This window comes from Myotis brandtii, unplaced genomic scaffold, assembly GCF_000412655.1.
Source record: "Myotis brandtii unplaced genomic scaffold, ASM41265v1 scaffold781, whole genome shotgun sequence".
NCBI classification, from domain to species: domain Eukaryota; kingdom Metazoa; phylum Chordata; class Mammalia; order Chiroptera; family Vespertilionidae; genus Myotis; species Myotis brandtii.
The window spans coordinates 539,591-551,084 of NW_005371136.1; the positions used below are offsets into that span (position 1 = coordinate 539,591).

The 11,494-nt window shown below is 46.2% G+C and overlaps 1 protein-coding gene and 1 pseudogene across 1 annotated transcript in view; one reads left to right on the top strand and one right to left on the bottom strand.

The window, feature by feature from the left end:
- The window catches only part of LIPC (lipase, hepatic), a 132,379-nt gene that overhangs the window by 43,604 nt on the left and 77,281 nt on the right, over window positions 1-11,494 (bottom strand). The window lies entirely within an intron of this gene.
- The window catches only part of LOC106724266, a 16,697-nt pseudogene continuing 11,835 nt past the window's right edge, over window positions 6,633-11,494 (top strand).

Sequence of the window (11,494 nt, forward strand, 5' to 3'; positions counted from 1 at the left end):
TAATATACACAAAAAAACATTTGACAAAATTCAACATTATCTTGTGATAAAAACTCTCAACAAATTGGATATTGAAGGAACATATCTCAACACAATAAAGGGTATGTATGACAAACCCACAGCTAACATCATACTCAAATGGTGCAATGTTTTCCTTTTTAAGATCAGGAACAAGACAGGATGTCCATGCTCTCTACTCCTATTTAACATAATATTGGAAGTCATAGTAAATGAAAGAAATAAAGGCAAGAAAAAGAAATAAAAGACATCCAAAGTCAGAAAGGAAGAAGTAAAATTATCTCTGTTATCTGATGACATAATCTTATATATAGGAAATCCCAAAGATTCCACCAAAAAACTGTTAGACCTAACACATGAATTCAGTAGTTTCAGTAAATCAGCATATAAAAATCAGTCACATTTTTATACACTAAACAATAAACTATCTGGAAAAGAAATAAAAAACAATCTCATTGTTCAATGCTTATCAAAATCCCTATGGCATTTTTCACAGAAATAGAAAAAACAATTCTAAAATTTGTATAGAACCGCAAAAGATCCCAAACAGCCAAAGCAAGCTTGAGAAAAAACAAAACTGGAGGCATCACACTTTCTGATTTTAAAAATCTATAGTAATCAATAGTGGCATAAAAACAGATTCATCAAGCAATAGAACAGGCTTAGGAGCCCAGCAGCAAACCCATGCATGTATGCTTTCACAGAACTTAGCCCCAGGGGCCCTTGACTTCAGCTGTTGAATAGGTCAGAGGGTCAAGCTCCTTCCCATGGGCCCTTAGTGGCCTGAAAGACTAAAGGTGATTCCCAAGCAGGCAGTTTCCTCTAGGGCAGAAGTGGGCCTGGTAGATGCCAAAGTGCTTGGAGCCATGGGCAGCCAATGTGTGAGGAATTCTATGAAAGGAATCTGGCTTAGAGCTTGGAAGCCAGGCAGCGAGGTGCCCACATGGCTGGCTTAGCTTTTGAAGGGGTGGAGGGGGCGGGAGGAAAGCACGTGCCTCTCAGCCAGGAAGCTCCTGCCCAGGGCCCCTCAGAGGCCTGGCAGAGACCTGACGCATCTCCTCAGCCCGTCCATCTGGGCTGCTGCTCATGGAGTGTTGGGAGCGAGGATATTTTGGATGTGTCAAAAGTGACGAATGTTGAAAAGGGCCATCAGCATCTCTGGGGACTCACAGTTCACACTGGCAGCTAAGATGTGCTTTGGAAGAAACTCTGGAGGAAATTGGGAAGTCTTTAAAACAGGCAGCTCCCGCTCGCCCGTCCAGGTGTGGGTGGCAATGAGATGGTCTCTCTATGTGACAATGAACCATGGGATCAGTGAAGACGGGGCTGGGATGTGCCAACGCCTGAGGTCTTGCCAGGAAAAAGTGGCATTCAGAGAGGCCAGCAGGAAAGAGCAGGAGCATAACAAAACAGGAGTGGGCAAGCAGGGGCCTGAGGTTGGAGTTAGCAGAACTCACTGCCCACAGCACTGGGGCTACAATCCTGGCCTATTAAGTGGTCCTGGCCAGATCTGAACGGGGGCAGCAGCCAGAGCTGGAGGTAAGCCCGGGCCTTGGCCCAGAGCGAGGCTGGAACAAGGCTCCAGCGTGTCTGGCTTTGGAAACACCCCAGGGAATGTGCTACTAGAATACAACATCTACCCTGAAGATAATGCATCCCGAGAGCAGGGTGCCTCGGTATTCTGTTTTTTTGTTGTTGTTGTTTTTTTTTTTTTTTGCATGGCCCTGCTCTGTGTGTAGTGGTACTGGTTCTCTGCCTCTGCAGGGAGATGGCTCACCTGGGCTCCTTAGAAGCTGGGGGTCAGGACCAGCTGGACCAGTCCAGTATGTCTTCTGCAGAAGGATGAATGGGTGGAGGGTGTCAGAGATGGATGGGGAAATTTGCATCAGCTCTACCTGCCCCCAAGGGCTCTCTAGAGAAGACAGAACTCTGTCTTATGATCATTGTCCTTCTGCCATTTCCCTGCACAACCCCTACAGCCAGGAGAGAAAGAGGGAGGAGAGAGTGCACAGTCATCTTTGTTGCTGTTGTTGTCATCATAGACATTATCATCATCATCATCATCATCATCCTCATCATCATCATCGTCACCAATGCTTAGGCTTCTTATATAACCTGTTTAACTTGTTGAGGCCTGAACTTGTCTTCCCACCTCCTTCCTGCATCCAGATTTCTCAGTCTGCTCCCACGTCTCTCTTCTTCTAGGCACTCCATCACCCCCCTGAGTCATCTTTCACTCCTCCCTCCTCTTTCTTCCCCTCCTTATCAGCAAGTGCAACTCAGTGTAGCAGTAACCAGCTCGATTGCTTACTTCCGGGCAGGATCCGTTCTACCCTGTCTGTCCACACCCTCCCCATCCTGCCAAACATTCTGCTCCTAGAGGCCCCAGGCCACCCCTCTCTCTCCTGCCTCCACGACTTTGCTCTTGCAGTTCTCTCTGCCAGGAGTTTTCTCTTCCCTTCCTACACCTCAGCCCTCTACCTGGGAGCAATGAGGATGAGTGCTTCATGAGGCTGCAGGAGACTCCTGACATCCTCTGTGTGCCCCCAGGACCCTGTGCGCACCCTGAGGGAGGGACTCTGTCTCCTTCCCGCTTAGGCTGTCAGCTAAACGTGGCTTATGCATCCACGCGGTCCTGGCACCTAGCACAGGGCTGGCACCGGGGTGGGTTATTTGCAGAATTGAATCCACAGGATCATTTCATTTTCCCACTCTTCCTAGGGAAAGGTTGTCACAGTGAGCTAATATTGAGAGGAAGCAAGGTGCACAGGCAAGGAACTCGCACAGAGTCACTTCTAATTCCCACAGTCCCCTTCTGGTGGCCATGAGCTGTTGGACCACTAACAGCAATCCCTGCCTCTGTCTACCAGGAATGAGCTGGGAAAAAGGGCACTCACAGATAGGAAGGAAATTCCGGACATTCTTTGGAATCATGGATTATTCCCATCCCCCCCCTTTTTTTGTCCTGTCTAAAAGTCTTCCAGACCCCAAACCAGTCTCTTTCCCTCCCTTCCCTTCCTGTCCTGTAATTCCTCATTCATTTCAAGCCTTATAATTCAGGTTTTAACAATTGCCTTTCTGAAGCTGTCTTTGGTCCTGACCTGTTTGTTGAGATATTAATAGAGGTCATGGGGAAAAGAGAGTTTTGTGGTCAAGTAAATTAGAGAAATATTGTATTAAGGGACACTCATCAGGCTTCCCGGTGGCCAGAGATGTTAAGACACTTACTGCTTACTGCGTATTTAATCTCAAGAAGGGGCAAATGAAACGCAGTGTTCTCAAACTCCATTATTTTGGAGTAGACTTCCCCCTGCCACCTCCCGAATTCCTATTTGTAGCCACGCATTTCTGGGACTAATACTCCCTGGGTCACACTCGAGGAAACCCTGTCTCAGGACAGTTTCCTGCTGAGCTGTGTCCTGTAGACTTGAGCTCACCCCCATCACTGTGTGTTGGTGTCTTGGAGGCAGGTGCCGGCTGCTCCAGCGAAGGCAGGGCTCTGTGTGTGGGCGTCAGGCCCGGGCACTTTGAGAGGCGCCAGCATCTTCTCAGATGTTGGCTGTAGGTGGTGAAGCAGAAAGGTGCGAACCACACAATATCCTGTTGCAATTACTGTTGTGGGGGTCCGGTCACCTGGGGATGACGACTCTCCTGACATTTGTTTTTATGCATTTCCTTCCAGTCTTTTCCCGTGAAGATATCGATCATGTAAGATTTTACTTAGGGGTTTTCTTAAAGTACAGAGGGTCTCTTGATTAGAATTTATGGAATGAAGAGCAATGGGGGCACTTTAGAACAAGATTTTAGCTGCCTGGGAAATTATTTTTTTAAGATAGGCAAATGTAATGGTTCTCAAATTGTGCTGCTAGGATGGGAAGCCCCACAACCCTACAGAGTTACCCTGGAGGCTGCTGGGGGTGGGGGTTGGGCAGGGAGAGATGCAGAAGTGGAGAGTGCAGACTCCCACTGCCCACACCTGTTTCAGCCCAAACAACAGTGTGTTCATGTTTTAATGTTTTCTGCTTGAGATTCTGTTTGTAGGAGGGCGTCCATGGCTGACATATGTTCAAAAACCACAAATCTAGACCCATCACTCATTTAACAGATTAAAACAAAACAAAAGAAACAAAACAAAGACTGTGGTGCAGAGAAGTTAAAATGTATGCTAGTCAATTACATCTGGATACTGGATCTAGAACCCGGGTTTCTGAACACAACATCAAATGCTCTTTCTACACCCTCTTGCATGTGTTTATTTCCTTCTGACTCAGCCAGCTTCCAAAGAGAAGGCGAAACTGTAGCAGGAAACAAATACTGCAGTAAATCCACCAAGAAACGGTTGGGGGAAAGGTATGGGGCAGCCCCATTCGCTCCTCAGTTCATCTGTTTCACGGCAGGTGGTCAGCTCGGCCTTGAAATGTAAAGAAACGTATGCTGAGAGCAAGAGCTGCTTCTGCCAAGAATATCTCATAAGATACAATACCCCAATCTCCAGTGGAACGAACTGTCTAATTACAGCCGCCACGTCCTGTAACTATTCAGTTTATCGATGAAAGAGTTCTGCAAATAGAGGCAGCTCCTCAGCAGGCCTCCTGCGGGAATTCTGGGGGAACTAAAGAAGAGAGAGAATGATGGAGACATGCCCGTCCTGATTGTTGGGGTCGTGGTACCCACGGAGGAGGGGGCTGGTGTGTATATCACATGCACCACTTTGTGTTCAGTGCAGTGGGGGGTGGGAGTCAGGCGGAGGGGACAACAGAGGGGTTCAGAAGCATCTCTCTCTCTTTTTTATAATTCCTCACCCGAGGACAAGGACATATTGAGAGAGAGAGAAAGAGAGAGAGAGAGAGAGAGACAGCGATGTGAGAGAGAAACATGGGTTGGTTGCCCTCTGCACACTCTCTGACCGAGGATCAAACCCGAAACCCAGGTAGGTGCCCTGACTAGGAATTTAACCCGCAACCTTTCTATGCACAGGAGGACGCTCAACCAACTGAGCCACTTTGGCTGGGCCAAAAGCACCTCTCTTAATCCTTCACTTTGAATGGCTGGTTAGAAGGGTGACCCCTTTAATGATAACGATGCTAATGCTCATTGTGTACCTCTGTGCCCCATTCTATTCACTAACTTCTCATAAAACACTCTGAGGTAGCCAGAGATAGCCTCAAACCCAAGCAGTTTGATTCCAGAGTTGACATTCTTCTTTAAAGGTGATGAAGCTTATATACTTATTAGAGGCCCGACGTACGAAATTCATGCAAGAGTAGGCCTTCCTTCCCCCCGGCTGCTGGCACCGGCTTCCCTCTGGCCATCAGCAGCCACCTGGGACCCGGGCTTCCCTCGCAGCCCTGGCTTTGCCCGGAAGGTCGTCCGGTCTGATTAGAATATTATGCTTTTATTATTATAGAGATGAAGTATAATTCATGCACAGGAAGGTGCACGAATCCTAAATAGATTGCTCCAAGAGTTTCAAGCTGCATATGTTCCTGGAAGGTGCCCTCCAACCTGTCTCCCGGCAATGCCACCAGTGATGTGACCACTGTTCTGACCTCCATCATGAGAGATAGGTCTTGCCTGTTCTTGAATTTCATGTAAATGGACTCATACAGCACATGCACTTGTGTGCCTGGCTCCTCTTACTCAGCAGGATGTGAGGCTCAGCCGTGATGCTGCATACACAGAGCCTGCACCTGAGCTATTCTGCCTCTCCTCGGGTTAACCAGCTCCATGGCACCTCTGGGAAAGGTCTCCTTGGAAAGTGGTTTGGGTTATGCAGAGTGGGTTGAGCCTGAAGGGGTGCTGGCTGCATGAATGGTCGTCCTCACTTCTAGGCTGGCTGGAGAAATGGTCCTTCTCACCTGCATACTGGTGGGGGGAGGGGGTGGTCATCCTCGCTTCAAGGCTGGCAGGGGGAATGGTCACAATGAGCATTTGAACTGAGACCTGGAGCATGAGGATAAGTCAGACTTTTCATTTTTGTTTTATTTTTTTGCATCTTACAGATTTTCATTTCAAATAAGGTAAATATTAATCTTTAACATCCCACATAAACAAAAAGCTCTTTGGGGGTCATTTTGTTTTGTTTTTTTTTACCAGACTAAAGGGTCATGAGACTCAAAAGTGAGAACACCACTGTGGTCTATCTCTAGCCATGATTGGTCGATTTCTTGCTCTGACCTCATAAGGCACCTGTATAAGGTCCTGGAACTGCAAACCACTCCTGTGTTTTTCAATTCCAGGACCTGGCTGGGCTGAGTTTTCAGTCGATTAGAGCCCAGGAAGCTGATTGGTAGTGACCTGCTGGAGTTGGACTAGTTGGCTTGTTTTCTCTCTCTTTTTTCATTTTGTTTATTAAAAATTTTTTTCTTGTGTTTTATTTTATTTCTCCTCCTCCTCCTCCTCCTTCTCCTCCTCCACTTTCTTCTTCTTCTCCTCCTCCTCCCCCTCCTCTTCCTCCTCTTCCTCCTATTCTGCCTCCTCTTCCTCTCCCTCCTCCTTCTCTTCCTCCTTCTCCTCCTTCCCTTCCCCCTCCTGCTCCTCCTTTTTCTTTTGGTATTTTCATCACTGATCCACTTCACTGAAGCCACAGTGATCTCAGAGAATATTTTTTATTTTTTTAAGTCACCATGTCTGATGACTTTGCAGCCATCTCTGCCAACGAGGAGTGCCATATTGGCAACTGCCTTATTCTCAACACCATTGGCAAGGGGTCCTTTACAAAGGTTAGGCTGGCCCGGCACATTGCCACCAGCACAGAGGTGGCTGTGAAAGTTATGAACTGGCAGGGCTCCTCTGGTGTCTTCCAAGAGGTGCATTCTCTTAAGGAACTAAATCATCCTGACATCGTCAAGTTGTTTGAGGTCATTACCACCCAGGACAAAGCGTATCTCTTCATGGAACATGCGAGTGAAGGAACCTTATTTGACCACTTGGAGAATGGTGACCCCATGACGGAGAAGGAAGCCCAAGCCCATTCTGACAACTGCTATCAGCTGTCCGTTACTGCCACTAGAGACACATCGTACATCGGGACCTGAAGCCGGAGGACATACTTCTAGATGGTGAGATGAATGTTAACCCAGCAGACTGTGGCTTCAGTAGGGAATTTACAGAAGGGAAACTGAGCACCTTCGGTGGCACTGCCCTCTATATGGTCCAGAGTAGCTCCAGTTTGAAACCTATGAGGGCCTGAAGGTGGACGTCTAGAGCGTGGGGGTAGTGCTCTACAGGATGGTGACGGGGAAGCTGCCATTTGTGGGGAAGACGTTTGAAGAACCTAGGGAGTACATCTTGAGTGGGTGCCTCTTTATACCATACTTCCTGTCTCTACAATGTCAAAAACTGTTACAAAATTAATAACCCTCGACCCCAACCAAAGACCTACCCTGAAAGATATAATAAAGATCGCTGGGTCAACATTGGCCAGTCATAGGAACTGAGGCCATACAGCGAGCCACCTGGGGTGACTTAGAGTGAACCCTAATATAAAGCATGGGCTTTGTGTGATAATGATCTGTCAATGTAGGATCACCAATGGTAACAGATGTACCACTCTGGCGGGGGATGTTGTATGTTTGTGGGGACAGGAAATATATGAGTACTCCCTGTAATTTCTGCTCAATTTTGCTGTAACCAAATGTGCTCTGAAAATAAAAGCACTGCCATGTGGTGGTCAGATGAAAATATAGCCCCATGACCACACTTATGAGAGAACATGGAGAGAAAAAAGAGTAAGGGAAATTTCACACTGATGCTAACTAAGCCAGTCCTACCAAAAGAGGTGCAAGTTCCAGGAAACATTAAATACATTATTTTTCCTAGAAATGTGCTGTGTCCTCTCTATATCCCCAGCCCAGTCAATGGCACCCTCAAGCTATGAACTTTAGGCAGCCTTGATTTCTCCATCTCTTTAACCCCATCTCCGGCTGGTTACTAAATCCCACTGATTTTTGTCTCCAAAATACCTCTCAGTTTGCTTTTCTTCCTCCAGTTCTAATTCAGGCCCTCAATCTCCCACAAAATCGCTACCTGACACTGGGATGTCACATTACCACCCTGGGTCAGAGTCTGCCTCTGTAAAATAGGATGATTGGCTAATGGCTTCCCAGGTCTGTTTCACTTTTAAAGCCTGGGTTTCAGTGATGTTTTAGGAGATATGTGTGCAAACCTCCTTTATTTCTCACTAATGAAGCTTGATTCTGATGCAGTTATATCTAGAGAGGAGCAGGTTATAAATTATACATGTGCCCTGCACACAGTATTTGCTGAGTAAATAAATGCAAGTTTAAAGCAAAACAAAAACAAAAGCAAATGAACAACAACCAAATAAACCAACCCAAACCCAGAGAGTTATGTTCTGCAGGACAGGATTCGGCCTGGTTGGCTGAACAATGATCCCCTCCACCAAGATGTCTACATGCCCATACCCAGAGCCTGTGAATGTTTGTTTGTTACCTTATATGGCAAAAGGGACTTTGCAGGTGTGATTACATTAAGCATTTTGAGATGGGGAGATTATATCTTGCATTCTCTAGGCGGCCCAATACAATCACATGGTCCTTATAAGAGAGAGACAGTAGAGTTAGAGTGAGATGGAAAGATGCTACGCTGCTTGGCTTGGAAGACATAGAAAGGGGCCGTGAACCAAGGAATGTCGGCAGCCTCTAGAAACTGAACAAGATAAGGAAATGCATTCTCTCTTCAGAGACTTCAGAAGGAACAAAGCCCTGCTAATGCCTTGAATGGAGGACTTAGGACTTCCAGTGGCTGTGAGGTGATAATTTGTGTTGACTTAGAGCAAGCATGTATAACTCAAAGGCTAACATGGGCCAAATAAACAAGGTTTAAGTTTATGTGGGCCCAAGAAAACAAAAGCTTCAATTTTCATAGAAACGTAGGTTTATTTCGATAGAGACATGATGAATACAAAGGGCTGAAATCATTAACATAAAATAATAGAACATTTTAATAAAAATTAAACATTTTTCTTGAACATTAACTCACCAGACACTGAATAACTGTACAAATTTATAAGCGTAACGCAAATAAACCTATTTTTCTTGTTCTCTGAAAGCAAAATATTTCCTGTTGCGCACACCAAACAAGTCAGTCCAAGACTAATGATGTGGCCATCAGCTGCTAAGATATTCGCTGCTAGTATTAGTGGGGAGAAATGGTGCTCCTGCGCGCAAGGCGCGTAAGGGAAATGAATGCAACACAATTATAGTAATCAGTCCTTAGCGAACGTTGTAGTTCATTATTAATAATTATGTATAACAGGATATTGTAAAAATTAAGTTACGAAATTTATTGGCTGGGCTGCAAAAATATTTGTTGTGGGCTGCATGCGGCCCGTGGGCCACAAGTTTGATATGCTTGACTTAGAGCATTAATTTTGTAGTAATTTGTTACAGAAGCAATAAGAAAGTAATACACAGTTCTTGTTTCCCATTAACTTCGTATATTGACTGGGAAAGACATTTAACCTTTCTGGATCTCTGTTTGGTCTTCAACTAAATAGGGTTAAACTCTCCTAAATAAGGTAAAGATAAAATGAAATAGTACATAATACCAGTTGAAATAATAGAAAATACTACCTATAGTACCAACACTACCACTACTAGTCTACTTCTAAGGTGCAAATGCTTTACAGACATTATTTCATTCAAACTTCTAAACAAGTTTATGAAGGAGAGATCATTACCCACCCCTAATAGATGGGACCCTGAGGCTCAGAGAGGCCCAGCAAGTTCCTTGGGGTTGCACCAACAGAAAGTGGAGGAGCCAGAATTCTGTCCCAGGTCCGTCTGACTATGAACCGCTGATCTGCTTGCTCATTTTGTGGTCATGGCAATTTAAAATGTTATATAAATGAGGGCTATGATGATGACGATTCCTGTGCCCCTCTGTGATTATGTTCTCCTCATGCCTCTTTCCTGTAACAGCATCTGATTGCCCCCCACACCATATTCCAGCCTGTCACCAGCCTGTCGCAGAAGTGCTGGAAATGCTACTCATTGAGCAACACGACTTCCCACTGGGCTGCGTTGGCAGAGGCGGAGATGTTTGTTTATCTGACAGCAAAGCACTCTGAGGTTTGGAAACGGAAACACCCATCCCACCACACCCAAGAGAAAGGCGGTTGCATATGGTGAGGCCAGTGCTGGGTGTTGTGAGTGGGGACAGGATGCAGGTGCTGCTGGGGTCTCTCCAGACTTCTCAGTTGCATGAGGCTGAACTAAGGGGGCTTCGGAGGGGGCTGTGCCATTTGAGCACTTTATCTTTTTTTAAAAAAATAAAACAAAGCACATGCTAATTGCAGCTGGTTTCAAGTCCCCCTCCCCTTCTTTCATTTACCTGCTTCCTCTTCCCTTTCCTCACCTTTGATCCCCCCCCCCCCCCCCCCCCCCCCCCCCCCCCTCTCTTTGTTTTAAGGGGTGGGCCTGGCTAACAGGAATTCTGGCAAAGGGGCCAGCACTGCCTGCACGGTGCCTCCAGGAGCCCAGAGGAGAGGTTTGCTTGGAAGGTTGTTGAGACCACCTGGATTAATCACACGCGTTCCAACATTTTCACTCGTTTCTGATCAAAGAGCACAGAAGGGTTTGGGCTGGACCAGAGTTTCCTCTAGTTTGTCCTTGGGAGCGAGTGTCTGGAGCAGGGTTGATCTAAAAATGTTTTCTGAGTGGAGCTTTGTTCATGGGGCAGGCTGCAAATTCACAGCACGGGAGTGGCATCTTTCCCATCAGCCCCCCGGCAGGCAGGGATTTGGAATTTTAGAGGAATCGAAATCGCCCCAGCGCCCATTAAATGCACTCCTTGATTCCAGGCTGTGCGGAGTGGGATTCGGGGCCTGTGGGCCGTGAAATACTGACTTCTTCAGTGGCAGGACGCCCCAGACAGGTCGGGTGGCCTTTGGGATGAAACAAATCAGTTTGGAGGAATCTCTCATTGCTTTTCTGTGTTTCTGTGTTCCTTTTCAATGTACTCTTCTTTGGACCTTTTTTTTGGTTGGTGTTTTTGTTTTGCTTAGTTTAATGAAGGTGAAAGACCGAACTTTTGCACTGGGGTCTGGAGCATGTTTGTGGAATGAGCCTCTCTCTTGCATGGCCTTGCTCACTGCTCACATTGATTGTAAGCACCTTTGAGGACGGAGGGTGGGGGAAGCATGACTTAACCTTTCACCCCTGCCCTTGCCTGTAGCCCATATTTGGTAACTGACTCTAGGCCTGTGCATCTGCTAAGACTACAATTCCATTTTAAGATGGGGAAGGACAGGCCCAGCACACCATCTGCCTTCTATAGGGTGTCCCAAAATTTACGCAAGATTTGAATTTTAAGTGAGCATTAACAACAACAACAACAACAAAATAAAAGCCTAATTTTACTTGGTTTATTGAATCAGATTCTAATATCTGTTTCCCTTTGATTTCAATCCATTCAATTTGATAAGCATTACCAAGTACCAATTATGGCCCAG